Source organism: Vidua chalybeata, chromosome 5, assembly GCF_026979565.1.
Source record: "Vidua chalybeata isolate OUT-0048 chromosome 5, bVidCha1 merged haplotype, whole genome shotgun sequence".
In the NCBI taxonomy this organism is placed as follows: domain Eukaryota; kingdom Metazoa; phylum Chordata; class Aves; order Passeriformes; family Viduidae; genus Vidua; species Vidua chalybeata.
Genome location: NC_071534.1, coordinates 34,575,461 through 34,590,294, shown reverse-complemented (window position 1 = coordinate 34,590,294; position 14,834 = coordinate 34,575,461). Strand labels below are relative to the sequence as shown.

Below are 14,834 nucleotides of genomic sequence, written 5' to 3'. Positions count from 1 at the left end.
CAGTCTCCAAAAACTGGTAGTTGAACTTTAAATGTTGTGTATGCTTCAGCAGGCAAAAGCTGTGCTTCAGCAAACCTTAGACTAAGTGGCACTAATGCTAAATGCACATTGCCTACTTCTGTAAAATGAGCAGTGAAAAAAAACCTTAAAATCACACTTGCTTAAGAGTTTAGGGAAAAAGGTGACTTGTGGGTGGATGACATTTAAGCATCATATAAATAAGTGAAATTTTCTGAGGAAACTTGAATCTCTTTAAGAAATTGAATTGACACAGAGGAATCAATAAGTCTTAAACCAACAAGGACCCCATTGCAATATCTCATTGATAAAGCTTTGTGGCTCTACAATATCTTTATTTTTAGGGAATTTCTATGATGACTCAGGTACATTAATGTCAGTTACTTCTGTATCGTTTTCTCTTTTATGTGTGACAGGAATTGCTTCACAATGATAATTAAATACATTTACTCAAGGAAAAAAAAGTAGGTAAAACCAGAATGATGTTCCAGATACATTAAATATTACCCAGTTTTAATAGGAATGCATTTAGCAGCATATGAACCTCATTTGCTATGAAGTGTAGATGAAGTGAAGATCTGCAGGTACAGCATTCAGGATTCGTGACAATATCAAGCAATTGTACTTGTAAATCAAGTTACTTTTCTTCTCAGTATTCTTTAAAAGAAGCACTTTTCAAGAGATGCTATTTTGATATTTATTTCAGCATTTTTAAAACAAAGCCTCAGGTTGTGAAATCATATGCATGTCACTGGCTTTTTCTTCAAATTGACAGCTAGTGCATCTTTTCAACAAGTCTCAGTTTATAGTTAGCTGGTCATGTTAATTATTTAAACTCTCAGTTAATGTTTACCCTTCTCAAGGGAAGATAGTTTGCTACATCTTGCTCCTGCAGAATCTCTGTACATCCTTTCTCCTGACAGATGGATCTAGTGGCTGTGCTAAGGTTTCAGCCCTGCTGCCCATCATTTTATTTTTTAATAAACAGAAGCAATTTACCTCGTGGCCAGAAAATGTACACTGTTCAGCTTTGTCAGAAGGAAGATCTGACAGTCAAAAGAATTGTAGTGGCTACAGAAGTATATGATGTCCTTGGCCATGTGAATTCACAGATCTCCTTTCCTTGCTTGTTTTTTGATAAGTTTAGCACAATTCAGACCCTGTATGTGTTGTGGGGCCATAAGACTATTGATACAGTGTTCAGCTGCTAGCACTTTGTTAGAAATTCACTTACAGTTTCTATTAGTTAGCATCTTTCTTTCCTGTCTGTACTGCTGGAAACCTTGAGGCATAGGCCTAAGGCAAAACAATATGCTATCCTTGCTGGAATCAGGAAAGTGATAATCTCCCAAGTAAAGATTTCATTTCTTTCCTTTTTTATCTTTAAGTTTTGTTCTTTTGTCCAATGTAGTACCAAATCGGTAAACTGTGGCACATAACTATTATTCAGGTGAAACACCTCCCATCTTTCTGCATTGCTTTTTCCTATTCTTTTTGTTTTATTTCTTCTATTCATTTTGTTTCTTTCTTTAAACTCCTTAAGAGGCTTTCAAAAATCCTTTTAGTTTGATCAGTTTGAAATATAAATAGCAAGCAGATCACTGTCCCAAATATCTGCGTGACTCTCTTTAGCACTTAAGCAGCATCCGGTATGTGCCTGGCACCAGCACAGAGAGAAGAGTCTCTGCAGACTAAGCTGATTTAGACACACGTCATGAGACCAGCATGTCAGTAATTGCCAGTTCACAGAATGAAGAGCTCCTATCTGATAGTGAAGGAGACAATTTCGTGATAAATTTCCATGGAGTAGGTCTTAATATAGGTCATGTATATTTTTACTGTGTTACAAGTTAACTCTTTAATGACTCCTGCAGTAATATGTTTGTCTGTCTGTACCCAAAGATCAGAATTTCCCTGAGGGAGAGGTCTGTATCACCCTTAAAGTACTTGTGGTATCTACCAGACCTTTCATGTAAAGATTTTTAAGAAGAAAATTGATCAGTTTAATTACTGTGTGTTTAGCACATTTCACCTCTGTTTCTGTTCTATGACATGTCTTAATTTACCAAAAATACTACCTGGAGGATAACCTGCGTACTCTTATCTCACTTATGCTTCTGTAAAGTTCAAGATGAGGTCACCACCTGTCTTGGAGTTGTAAATCCTGGCCTAAAAGCATGCAAGCTCAACCTGTTTGTGTCAGTATTTAGTTTATCGATGCAGATATGGAAAGATTATATGTAGGACTGATAGCATTCAGGAGATATTTTTATCAAAAAGAAATGGTTGGAGATGTCACTGACAAATTTTACAACCAGGTAAAATGTCCATCAAATTTCTGCTTTAGCAAGAGATTTAAATTTAAAAAATCCTCTAACAATGTTTTCTAACAATGTAATAATGTCTTAGACTTCTTTATTTAATTTGATTATATTGCATGATCTATATAACAAAATCACATGTGGAAAAAGGTCTACTTTTTTATATCTTTGAGTAGGGGTGTCTATTTTAATATTATGCTTCTAAAGAAATGTCTTAGGTTGCAAAGGCAAGATGTGTCAGAGGGTAGATTCTATTGCCATCTGTTAGAGGTGGTGCAGTTATCTTCTGTTAATTGGGCCACCTGTTAAGACCAGGTGGGGCAGTTTTCTTTATCTCTTCTATGACCCATCCTCCCTCTGGGAAATATCTTCTGTTAATGGGCCATTGAGTCTCACTGCATGGCTGACAAAATTACATCATCCCATTGTGAGATGTTCCACCCAGGGGGAGGAGCCAAGCATTCCATCCTGGATATAATCTGTTAGATGGAATGCCACAGGCAGCCTTTTCCCACTTGATTCCCAGGCCCGTCTATAACATCACCGGACCTTCAGAGGAAAACTACACACTTCTCCCAGATCACTGCTTCAACAGAACCACATCTGTCACTCCAGGAGGACTGCAGCCACCATTTAATCAGACTGCTACCAACACCCTGACCCACGGGGTGTCAGGTCATATTCTGACTCTGTCAGTGTTGTTCTGTATTACTGCATTTTTTTATTATTATTTTTTCTAATAAAAACTGTTATTCCTACTCCCATATCTTTGCATGAGAGCCCTTTAATTTCAAAATTATAGCAATTCAGAAAGAGGGAGTTTACATTTTCCGTTTCAAGAGAGGCTCCTGCCTTCCTTAGCAGAGACCTGTCTTTTTAAGCCAAGACAGATAAACCACCTGTCTTCAAGTTAAATTTTTGAACTGGTGAAGATATCCCCATTAATATGGTTTGATTTCATTAAACTTCAGATTAAAATAGAAAAATAAATTACTTTTTTTCAAGAAAGGCTTGAAAAACATCATTCTTCTGTTCCCTTGTGATATCAGCAAGCCATGTTCAGCTGCCTGAAACACTTTGTAGGAGTCAAGTTTGAGTTTTGCCCTGAGCTGTCTGGAATAAACAGACTGAAGATTGTGAGTACAGGAAGGGTGAGATAGGATATGTAGGCACAATGCTCCAAAATTGGCAGCTGTTCACTTTCACAATAGTTTGGTCCAGTTAGCTCTTCATTTTTCAGTGTGGGAGATACATTTGCTCTCAATTTTTCTGATGGTCACACTAAAGTACTTGCATGAAGACTTATTATGTTGGAGAAAAAAAAAAAAAAAAAAGGTGACTTTCTTTCCAAGATAGATCCACAGGTAAAATGAATGTTGACTCTAAAATTGTCTTTCTTTGTGTCAAGTTTTGTCCTCAGAATTCAGAACTTGTGTTTTATATAGCATTTTTACTTCTCTTGGAGGATGTATCCTTAAATGAGCCTTATCATTCTAGTGACTATATCTTTAAAAAGAGGTGTAAGGAAGAGATACTGCAGCACCTTTGAATTTTGAAATTAGTATATGCTACAGTTCATGTTGGAAAAAATGTAAGTGTACTATCTGCTAGAAGTCATTTCAATCACGGAACTTTATTAAATGTGTTCTTTTTTCTGATGCACTGCATCACAAATAAAGTTTTTTATCACTATTATTGTTTGCCACAATTAGGTGAAGCAAGGAAATATAAAAATAAAGTGGCATAAAGTAGGATTAAAAGGAATCACTCCTCAAGGATTATCAGAGTACCTTATATCTTACAGAGCCTTATATCATCATATCATGTAGAAACAGCTTCTATTTTATGAGATTACTTTTAATTCCTAACCTTTGCCCTCCTTCATTACAGCAGACTTTTTTACTTGATATTAGTATTTTAACCACTTAGTAGCTTAAATTTAGCCATTTAGCCTTATGAGGCATTCAACTTCATACATTTTTTTAAACATAATTTAACTATTAACTACTACACCACTGTTTCATTTTTACATTTAAATAATATTTTCCATTTTCTTGCCAATTCATGTAAATTAGAAAAAGGTCTTTAAACGTGACACAGTTTTTTTTCTACTTGTAATGATGTCTGTTAATGGGTCTTTTAACATCATGTTGCAATGTGTCCTGCATATTCAAGACCATAAATGCAAGAAGATACTTAGAAGATCATGTGAAAGAAGTATCAAATATTTCTCAATGCATATACCATTTTTGATAACATAATTTTTGGCCAAGATGAGTGTTTTTTTCATTGTTGTCTTGGTGTCTAAGCAGGAAAATATCAAACCCATTTATTTGTCTGGGCCTGTGACATTAAAAACTAGTTGTGACTATTAAAAAAGTGTTGAACTATAGTTGATAAATTGATATGGTTGAGCAGAGGCTTGCAAGGTAACCATCTGCCCAGCATGATAGAGAACTCTCAAACTGCATCATCAAAGTAAATCTTAGTTTATCCAAGATTTTTCACTGCTTAATTCTAGATATAATGTAAGTACTCTGTGTAACATATCATAATGGTTTATCTTTGTACTCAATTGTCTAATATGCATTTGTCTGAGAGCTGGAAAATAAATCAAGGCTGTACATCTCTAGGTCACTATCCTGAGTTCAAAGTGCTCCTTTCTGATGGAAGATTCTGATCCTTAAAGAACCATCCATCTGTCCAAAGTTAAGATCAGTTGCCAATAACATGTGATTTCCAAAAATATCCAATGTTGACACTTCCTGAAGAAATCTCTTGGATTTCTTACCACTTTGTATAGGTAATTTCCACCACCGTCAATCCAAATGCCCAGCCTAAGGCCTTGCTTTACATTTTTGAGATCTTTTTTTTTCCTACTATGCCTTCTCAGAGCAGTAGAGACAAATTATGAGGACTGTCTAGATTGAAATGTTCAACAATTCTCATCATTGCTATTTGCATTAGGAAGCTTCCCCCGGTCAAGCTCTGTCCAGCAGGATAAGCAAAGACAATTACAATGTCAGTGTTTTCTAAATAGCCACTTTTGCAGAAAATGGCTTTCCTTTTATCTAATAAAAGTGCAATTGAATGTAATTTTGTTCTTTTAAGTAAACAGTTCTCTAAAAGAGATACAATTACAAAATCACAACTCAATCTGTAAAAAGACAATGCTCAACAGGTTCCAAGAAGTAGATCCTGGATTATCTTTTGAGTTCTTCAAAACAGTCTTTCAAGTGCCACTGCTTAATAACAACTGATTGTTGCACTCTTTGTACATAAACTTAGTCCTTTAAGACTCTCAGCATAAGACAGCCATCTTGTCTTCTTTTATTGTTACTGGAAAATAGAGGGATTGAATTGCCTTATGGCTGCTCCTGACTATAGATAAAACCTTGACAATGATCTATGACTGGCCAGTACATTTTTTTATCTTTCACTAAAAGAAGCTTTATAAAATCAAGCCTATGTTTAAAGTTACCATCCTCTGGTGAATCTTGGGAGGATTCCAGCTGTTCCTCCAACCCCTACAAAATTCCAGAGTCTCCAGCTGATTTCTTTTATTTGTTGAAAGAAGACTTTTGTCCAATCCTACAGAGTTCATAGCCATTTGCCTCTCCTTGTTAGTTCCTACTCAGATCATATGAATCTTTACTAAACGTCTACACAATTCACTATGAAATTAATTTAAAGTATCTCTCTGATTTCACAAGGCTCTGAACTAAGCCTTTTTGCTTGCATTGTAGCCCTATAGGATTTTTCTAGTCCTCTCTCTTTTCTATTCAACTCTCTAAACTTGACAATCTGTTTCTGATTCAAACAGCTGCCAAATATCCTGCTGGGCACTAAGTAACTGCTGCTAATTTCCCATTGCATTGATAATGAAGCCTGACATACATACAACACAGCACGTGAGATTCAATCTCAGCTTTCTAAATGATACTAAATGGAGACATTAGCTGTAAATTCAGTTTATTTTCTTTGATTTCTGAGTAGATAGAGCTTGAAGCTACCACAAATCTTTCATGTGTATCTTTTTTATGCACACCTGTTTTCTCCCATATTCTATTAATAATAAGAGCATTCAAGAGTGTTACTATTGCTCACAAATGTGCTCTGTGCCAAAATACCTTTTTACCTACATATTGTCATGTTTGTTAAAGGCAGGGTATAAGAGACTGGGGAGAAAAAACACTTCAGGGCGTAGGCTCCGCTCTCGCTAGCACAAACAGATATGGGGTACTTGTATGAACAAGTGCGGAGAATTCCCTGCCACAACTTCTTTCTCATGTTGCTGTTTCAACTACTTGAGAGCCCAGATCTGTTTTATGCAATGGCTCTGCTGTCATTTCTCAGGAGGTTACAATAGGAAGCTGTTGCCTGCCTCATGAAGCTCCCAGTTGTTCTGTCATGTAGCCATTGCCAGTGTTTCCCACATGAGTCTGGGCTGCTATTCCAATGCTCCTCTCTGCTGCCTTTGTGACAGATGGTGCACAGCTCTGCAGTGGCCACAGCCAAAAGCAACTTGTGGAGGTGTGATTCCACTGTAAAGATTTTCCAGCATTGCTGCTCAGAAAAACTCCAGTGACAGGAAGTGGCAGTTAAAAATTCTATTATGTACCTAGAAGCATTTATTCACCCCTCATTGAACACAGAGGTGGAGGGTACAACTGTGTACACTGTAACAGGCATCATTACCTATTAGTGCCAATTTGCATTACTTGAGCATTATTAATTTCTGCTGCACCAAAGCTAACATTGCATTCTAACTTGCCAAGCTGGTATGGGGAACACCTATAATGTCATAGAGGTCTTTAACAGTTGTTGGAACCACACACATCTGAGAAGCTGCATGGTCAAGTAATGGGCTAACAGTGAGGGCTTGTCATCTGGGGCCAGTGGAAAAGATCAAGAGCAGTGCAGCTGGGTGTGAGTCTGGTGGCAGCACCTCAGTAGCACAGTCAGCTGGCCTTTGCCTGCTCATGGCTGGCTCACAGCTGACTTAGGGACATTTGTGAATATCATAGCACAGTATCCCTGATGGGGTAATGATTAGCATTGACTCCATGATTCCAGAAGGCTGATCAATCACTTTATTGTACTATGCTATGCTATATTATGCTATGCTATGCTATGCTATGCTATGCTATGCTATGCTATGCTATGCTTATTAAGAAACTCATCGCCCTTCCAGACTGTCCGATACAGATAGACCAGATTGGTCCTTGAATCCAAAACACCATTCCCATTGGCCAATTAAGAAATCACCCTTTGGTAAACAAATCTCCATAACACATTCCGCATGTTCACAACAACAGGTGCAGCAAGTGAAGATAAGAATTGTTTCTCATTCTCTTCTCTGGTCTTCTCACAGCCTTTACCAGAAAGGGAGAAAGTTGTGCCTGCTGTCTGTGGCCACAGAGCTGCAGCCACACATGAGCATCACATGGAAAATGTGGGAGAGCCTTGTCTGATATTCAGCCTGCAGAAAGCCCAGATTTAAGGCAGTCTTAAGAAAAGACAAGATGGCTCAGTCCAGAGACTAAAAGTAAGTATTATGTGAGTTCTTAGGAGGCATAAGGAAAACTCTGTAGCATAGGGGCAATTAATTGAAGCAAGAGAGATTGCTTTTTAAATTGGCTACCTACTCCCCAAGAAAGCTAAGACTACAGGTAGTTCTACTGGGACCCTATAAAGGGGAACAACAGTTTTTAATACACACTTCTTTAAAAATAACACCAAAATTTAACTTCTAGGGGAAAAATTTACATGTGTTTCACCTCAGTGACCTAATAGTGACAATGACCATTATAAAGTTAGGTCTACAGAGGCATATTTGGGCCTCTTTGGATACTATAAACTTTTAGGCTTCTCAGTAACAGGATCCATACTGGCAGTCATATTCTAAAATATGGAAGGCTAGCAACCTATGGCATTTGCATTAAAACATCTTAGAGCTGAAGGCAGGTGTTGAATTTTCAGTTAAAAGTCAGTTCAGTTAAGTCAATAAATTGACTTGAATTCTCCTCCTTTCTCATCCTGTCTCTAGCTGGCTTCACTTCCCCACTGATGTTCTTCCCTTCTGTTGATTTCTCAACTTGAGGCAGTATGATTGCTTGCTGACAGTGAGTGTACTATATAATGTGTGTACCTCTAAATTGCTTTCAAGCTGATAATTTCTAACAGGCTTTGAGACAGTGTTCAGCATGTTTAATATTTCTTTATTTTTCTATGGAATAAAAAAACATTGCCAATATATTTTTTCCCTTATTTAAATCTTCTTACCCTCAATCAGCTGGAAGAGGGAAAGGACTTATGCTACAGGTGCACAATTCTGAGCACAGCTGTCTCTTCTGACTGTTTATGAAGGCTTGTCATAGAAAACAAGACCACTGCCAACCTAGCTTGTAACAGGAAAATATGTATTCACTGATTATTATTTTTGTTTTGGTTTTATTCCTCTATAAAATAAAAATGCAGATGTAGAGATCTATGTGTTTTTGGCACTGGTGCTCCATAGGTCTTGTCACAGTAAATTAAAAGAAAACAGATATTTGCTAATTTGTGGTTAGAAAAAAAATTAAAACTAAAAAAAGGCATTAAAGTGATAGTCCCTTCATAAGCCTGGCAACAACAGGGAAAAACAACTTCACAACCTGATGTTGTTGCAGCTTGGCAGTCAGATGGGTTTGTGTAGGCTGCTGTTGGCAGCAGTTTTCATTAGCTTGGGGCCTCCTTTCTGGAAAGACAGAGCTGAGTTGCCAGACACAGATGTCCAGTCTGTGCAAGCAGGACGCACTTGTACCCTGTCCTGCTGAGCAGCCCCCTTGAGCATCTCCCATCTGCCTGCCTTTAGGTGCAATTCTCTTATGATTATGACATCTTCCTTAAATATCGGGGCTTTTAATTTATACATTTGCTTTAAGCTAAATTTCCTGTTATGTTAAAGTAACCGTTCATAATCATGGCAGAACTTCTCAGCAAGGAGAAATAAGTCACATTTCTGTATAATTTGAATAAATGCCAACATCAATACAAACTGCTCATTGGAATAGGGCATTGTTTTAATTATTATTAGTATTTATGCTTCACTTAGTAAGCTAATATACAAAACTAATTTAGGATCACTGTAATATTTACTGATTATGTTTGATATATCCCACAAATGAGAGGGCACTTGCAGAAAAAGAAATCAGCACCACTGTGGATCAGTGGATTGCTATCCTCCTGGTGCATCTGGTCCTATGACTGCAGTAAGATTGGAAGAATTTCGCTCTTTTTCTTTCTGATTCCCTGAAAAGAAATATGACATTATGAATTCTTCCCTGAGAGACAAAATAGAAGGAATTAATCACATCCTCATGACATAAGAATTCTTTTCAAGTAGTGGCTGTTACTAGAAAATATTTTCAACATTTTTAGAAAAAAGTATTCTTATTGATGTTGTACTGATTATACTTCAGCAAACACTTACTAGATGATGAAGTTTTAAAAATTAGATCTTTCCAGAACTCTGGAGATTAACCTTGTGAAGATTCATAATTTTTCAGGATCCAGAAAGACTCCTAGATAAATTGTGTATAAGGAATAATGTGTAGCTTTAGTATTTTCCTCTTACAAAACTTTTCTCATCATGTCTATACTAAGAAATATTTTTCAGTACAGCTAGCATTTGGACTGGAAGAAATAAAGTTTTGGAACTTGAAGGGATAAACTTTCAGGATGCAGTGATGTTTGCTCTGTTATTGTATATGTCCCAAAAATTTGGGTTTTTTACTCTGTACATGAGAGTTTAAGGGCTCTCTGGAAAATAAAATTTATTTGCTATTTTATTGTCAGTCCCTCCTGTGAAGGAAGCTTTATTCAATCAATATAAGAAAAGATCACTACCATACCTTACCATGCTGGCAGCAATTTTTTAAGAAAACAAATAGGTCAAAATCTTAGGTGATAGAAATTAACTTGTGTGAGCAAGAAATTGCCCCTGTTGCACAGCTAAGTGGGTGTATTCTCGCAGTTCTTTGTTTTGCTTTTGAATTGTGGTGGGTTTTTTGAAGGTTGGAGGGGGTTGGTTGGTTATATTGGAGTCCATTTTTTTGTAGCTCTGCACCTTGATGTAGTATACTCAGTTCAGTATACAGCCGAGTACTTTGAGTGACACAGCTGAAGACTTTTCCTGGCACTGTCCTAAATATTTCATTTGTGGCTCTAAACTCAATGTGTCTATGTCAAGGTTAAGACCAGGCAAACAAATATGTCATATGCCCATCTCCTGACTCTACATTATTTAAATAGCAGTGGAATTCTGTCTCCATTTGCTTCCTCTTTGGCTTAACTGGTATGTATTTAGCCCTTCTAATATTTCCATAAGCCTGTTTTGCAAGTGAATTATCACTTTTGTTTTGCTACCCTGGATTTCTTTCAATCTGTCACTGTCTCTTGTGTAGTGAGATGTCCAGAACTGCTGCAGGTGTAGTTGTATTTATTGCCCTACATAGATGAAATACTTTCTGTAGATTGAATGCTATTAAAAAAGCTGTGGACTTTCTACTGTCAAACTGCATTGAAAAAGAATTTCTTGGTTGCTTCAACATTATGACTAGGTTTTTTTCTGTGTGTTCAACAGTGAGAAGTTAATTTTGATTTTTTTTTAATTAATGGAAGCAACTGAAGAAACATAGTCTTTTCATTCCCATAGAAGTCTGAGGCTAAACTGATTAGGTAGCTCCCTATTACTTGGTGAGGTTAAGTAAGATGTGCCCAATATGAAATTTGCAAAAACTAAGTTACAGCATAAGTGAAGTGGACTGAGGAGAAGGTGAACATGATTCTGTGAAAGACAGTTCAGTCCACGCTCACAATTTCTGGTACATATAAATGACAAATACAACTCCTTATTGATTGACTCACTATGTAGAAGGCAGAGCTAATGCATAGATAACTTGTATATTAGGCATGCCTTACATAAGGCAAGCAGGGGCATCTCTCTGACAATAAAAAGTGCACATTAAAAGATCTGAAGGAGTAATGGTCAAAAAATTGCAGTCAAGAATGTTATTTTTCTCTCAGAAAATATGACATCTTTAAAATTCAGCAGTTCCCTTGATGTCTGTCAATGTGTCTGTTTACTTTGAGGAAGAAAAAGATGAAATGTTGCTTTTTGGTAAGGTCAAAACCCTTCCTTTTCAAGGACACCTGGAATGCTTTGATCATTTCAAGACTCACAATCTTATTTTCCAAAAAAAAGTGTAGATCAGTATACTCTAAAATTGATAGCATATTTACATTTATTTACTTTAATAGACTAACCAAAACAGTTTAAACATATACTTTGGTTGATGCTGCTGGCTCTATGATTAAAAAAGTCATTAAAAAGTTTTTATTTCTCTTTACTGTTAGAACACTGTCATTTTGAGGGGATAGAAATAGGATATTGGATATTGAGCTACCTTTGAAACACTGAACATAGCATACAAGGTCAACAGAGCAAAAAGTTAGGTTAGGTCACATACAGATGTAAGAACACAATCCCAGATACCCATATTAGTACACAAGCTGGGCTCAGCTGTTCTATTTCAAACACCAGCTCAGATAATTCAGCTTAACAGGGACAAGTTTTATAGTAACTCTCTTATTGCAATCTTCCTTCAGAGCTAGGAAAATACATAAAATCAAGGCTCCATTGAAGAGTGAAGCTCTGCATATGACTTTAACCTATGTCTTTGTCAGAACCTTGTATGAGACCAAATGAGTCAGCAACCTCCTATTCTTTGTGGAAAGATTCTAAGAGAGAATTTTTGAAGAATTTTCCTCTAAGGAGGTTCATTTTCATCTAATGAAAACATATGGTTTTGGCAGCACCAATCTCTAAGGAATGCAGTCAAACTTTCTTTTATTTTCCTCCTTTAGAAAGTATCAGCGTAAGTACTGAACTCACTGCCAGTAGCTCACCACCAAGTAGCATGAAGTATCCCAAATGTAATCATAACTATCCTCACTTGAAGAAGGCTTGGAATGATGTGAATCATAACTGCACTTCATAACAAAGATAATATTGTGAAAATGTTCCTATTCAGAAGCAATGAGTCATGCTACAATGACCGTCACTTAATCATTATGACTAAACAGAGATCAACATTTACAACTGAATGTTGAGAGAGAAATACGGCAAAGTATAAGAAGTTGTAGAAGCCACCACTGTATATTAATTCATGTGACCTAAAAGCTACTAGTTTTACTTGCAAAAACTGTGGTCAGTGAGTGCGAAAGGCACTTATTATTTCAAAAATGTCTTGAAAACATTTTACGATATCAGGAATAATCCACTTCACCTTTTAACACACTATGTTCCTTTCATAGGAGACTAATGCAACAATAAATGCTTGGTATAGTTGAGAATAACAACAGCATGGATGATCTCAAAAGGAGAATTTTGCTTTTTCCCTTAATGTAACTTAATATTCAAAATAATATTAATTAAGTTTGCCAACGACACTAAACTGGGAGGAGCTGTCAATTCCCTTGAGAGCAGAGAGGCCCTAAAGAGAGACCTTGACAAATCAGAGAGATGGGCAATCACCAACCATATAAAGTTGAACATGGAAAAGTGCTGGATTCTGCACCTGGGATGAGGCATCTCTGGCTGTGTGCACAGACTTGAGAATGAGAGGTCAGAGCAGCATTACAGAAAGGGACCAGGGGGTCCTGGTCAATGACAAGTTGGACACAAGCCAGCAGTGCCCTGGCAACCAGGAGGGCCAACACTGTCCTGGGGTACATCAGGCACAGGATCACCAGCTGGGCAAGGGAGGGGATTGTCCTGCTCAGCACTGGGGCTGTCTCACCTTGAATATTGTGTGAAGTTTTGGTCACCACCAATAAAAGAAAGATGTTAAATTATTAGAGAGTGCCCAAAGGAGGACAAGATGGATTGTGAAGGGCTTTGAGGTGAAGCTGTGTAAGGAGGGACTAAGAACACTTGATTTGTTCAGCAGGAGATTGAGGGGACACCTCACTGCACTTTTCAACATACTCACAAGGGAAGTGGAAGGGCAGGTAGTGGCCTCTTCACTCTCATGACCAGTGATAGGACTCAATTAAATAGCCTGAAGTTGTTTCAGGGGAGGTTTAGGCTGGATAAAAGGAAAAAGCTTTTCACCAAGAGGGTGATTGAGCACTTGCAACTGTGCAAAGTGGTCACAGCACCAAGATCATCTGAGTTCAAGAAGCATTTGGATAATGCTTTTGAGGCACATGGTGTGACTCCTGGGGTGTCCAGTGTAGGACCGGGATATGGACTTAATGATTTTTGCAGATGCCTTCCAACTCAGCATATTCTATGATTCTATGACTTTTCTATACTTCTGACTTTTTTCTAACTGTTGATAAAAACCTATTATGGAGTGGCAGCTTGCTATCAAATGGCCTTTTAAAGGACTGGTTTATAAACCCATATCTAAGGATCTTCTATTCCTCTTGGTCTGGTATAGATTTAATATCTTCCCCTTAAAAACTCATTAAAAATATTTTTTTTTCTAAAAAAAGCCCCAAGTTTAAAAGTAAAAATCTCAATACAATTTTTTTTCCTACTGTCAAACACTGAACATGAGACAGCAATGTGCCCTCATCATAACAGCACCTTGTGGTGTCCTGGCTGTGTTTGAAGTGTTACCAGTGGGTCAAGGGAGATTATCCTTATGCTCTACCCAGCACTGGGGAAGCTGCACTTGGAGTTCTGTGCTCATTGCTGAGCTCCCCAATACAAGTGAGACTTGGACACAGTGCAAGGAGTCAAGTGCATCACCACTAGGAAGATTAATAGACCCAAACTGGAGCATCTCTCATATCAGGAAAGGTTGAGAGATTATGAACCATTCAGGCTGGAGAAGAGAAAACTCATAAGGATATTCTCAATGTGTGTAAATACCTGAAGGGAAGGTGTACAGAAGAAGAAGCCAGGCTCTTTTCAGTAGTGGCAAGAGACAGGACCAGAGTCAATGGGCACAAAGTGAAATACAGGAGTTTCCTTGTGCGGGTGACCATGTACTGGCACAGGTTGCCCAGAGATGTTATGGAGTCTCCATCATTGAAGGTATTCAAAAATTATCTGGATATGTTCTTGGACAAAGGGTTGTTGGTGTCCGCAGTTGAGCAAGGGTGCTGGACCAAATGGCCTCCACAGATCCTTTCAAACCTCAACCATTCTGTGATTCTGTGATCTCTTCTGAGTATCGATGATGATCAGAATTGGTAATGTTTGAGTAAAACTAAAAGTGCTGAACTCCGTTCTAAATTTATATTAGATCAGTAATAAGCTTCATAAACTTTAGGGAGTACATTTTTTCTGACTTTTTTCTGGACTCTGCTGTTCTTGTACATCTAACACAACTTCTGCACACACTGCTTTCAAACTTCTGGCTTAGCCCATGTATTACCCCCTTTGACTATGGTGAATCCTCTTAGGAGCTATTTCTAATTTACTGTCCACCTCCAAGT

General features: G+C 37.5%; 1 long non-coding RNA gene across 1 annotated transcript; it reads left to right on the top strand.

Moving 5' to 3' along the window:
* Positions 1 to 7,241: 7,241 nt before the first annotated feature.
* On the top strand, positions 7,242 to 8,457 carry LOC128788186 (uncharacterized). The gene is made up of 3 exons (XR_008430982.1): positions 7,242 to 7,268; positions 7,714 to 7,887; positions 8,389 to 8,457. It is a non-coding gene; the product is annotated as an uncharacterized LOC128788186 (long non-coding RNA).
* Positions 8,458 to 14,834: the final 6,377 nt, after the last annotated feature.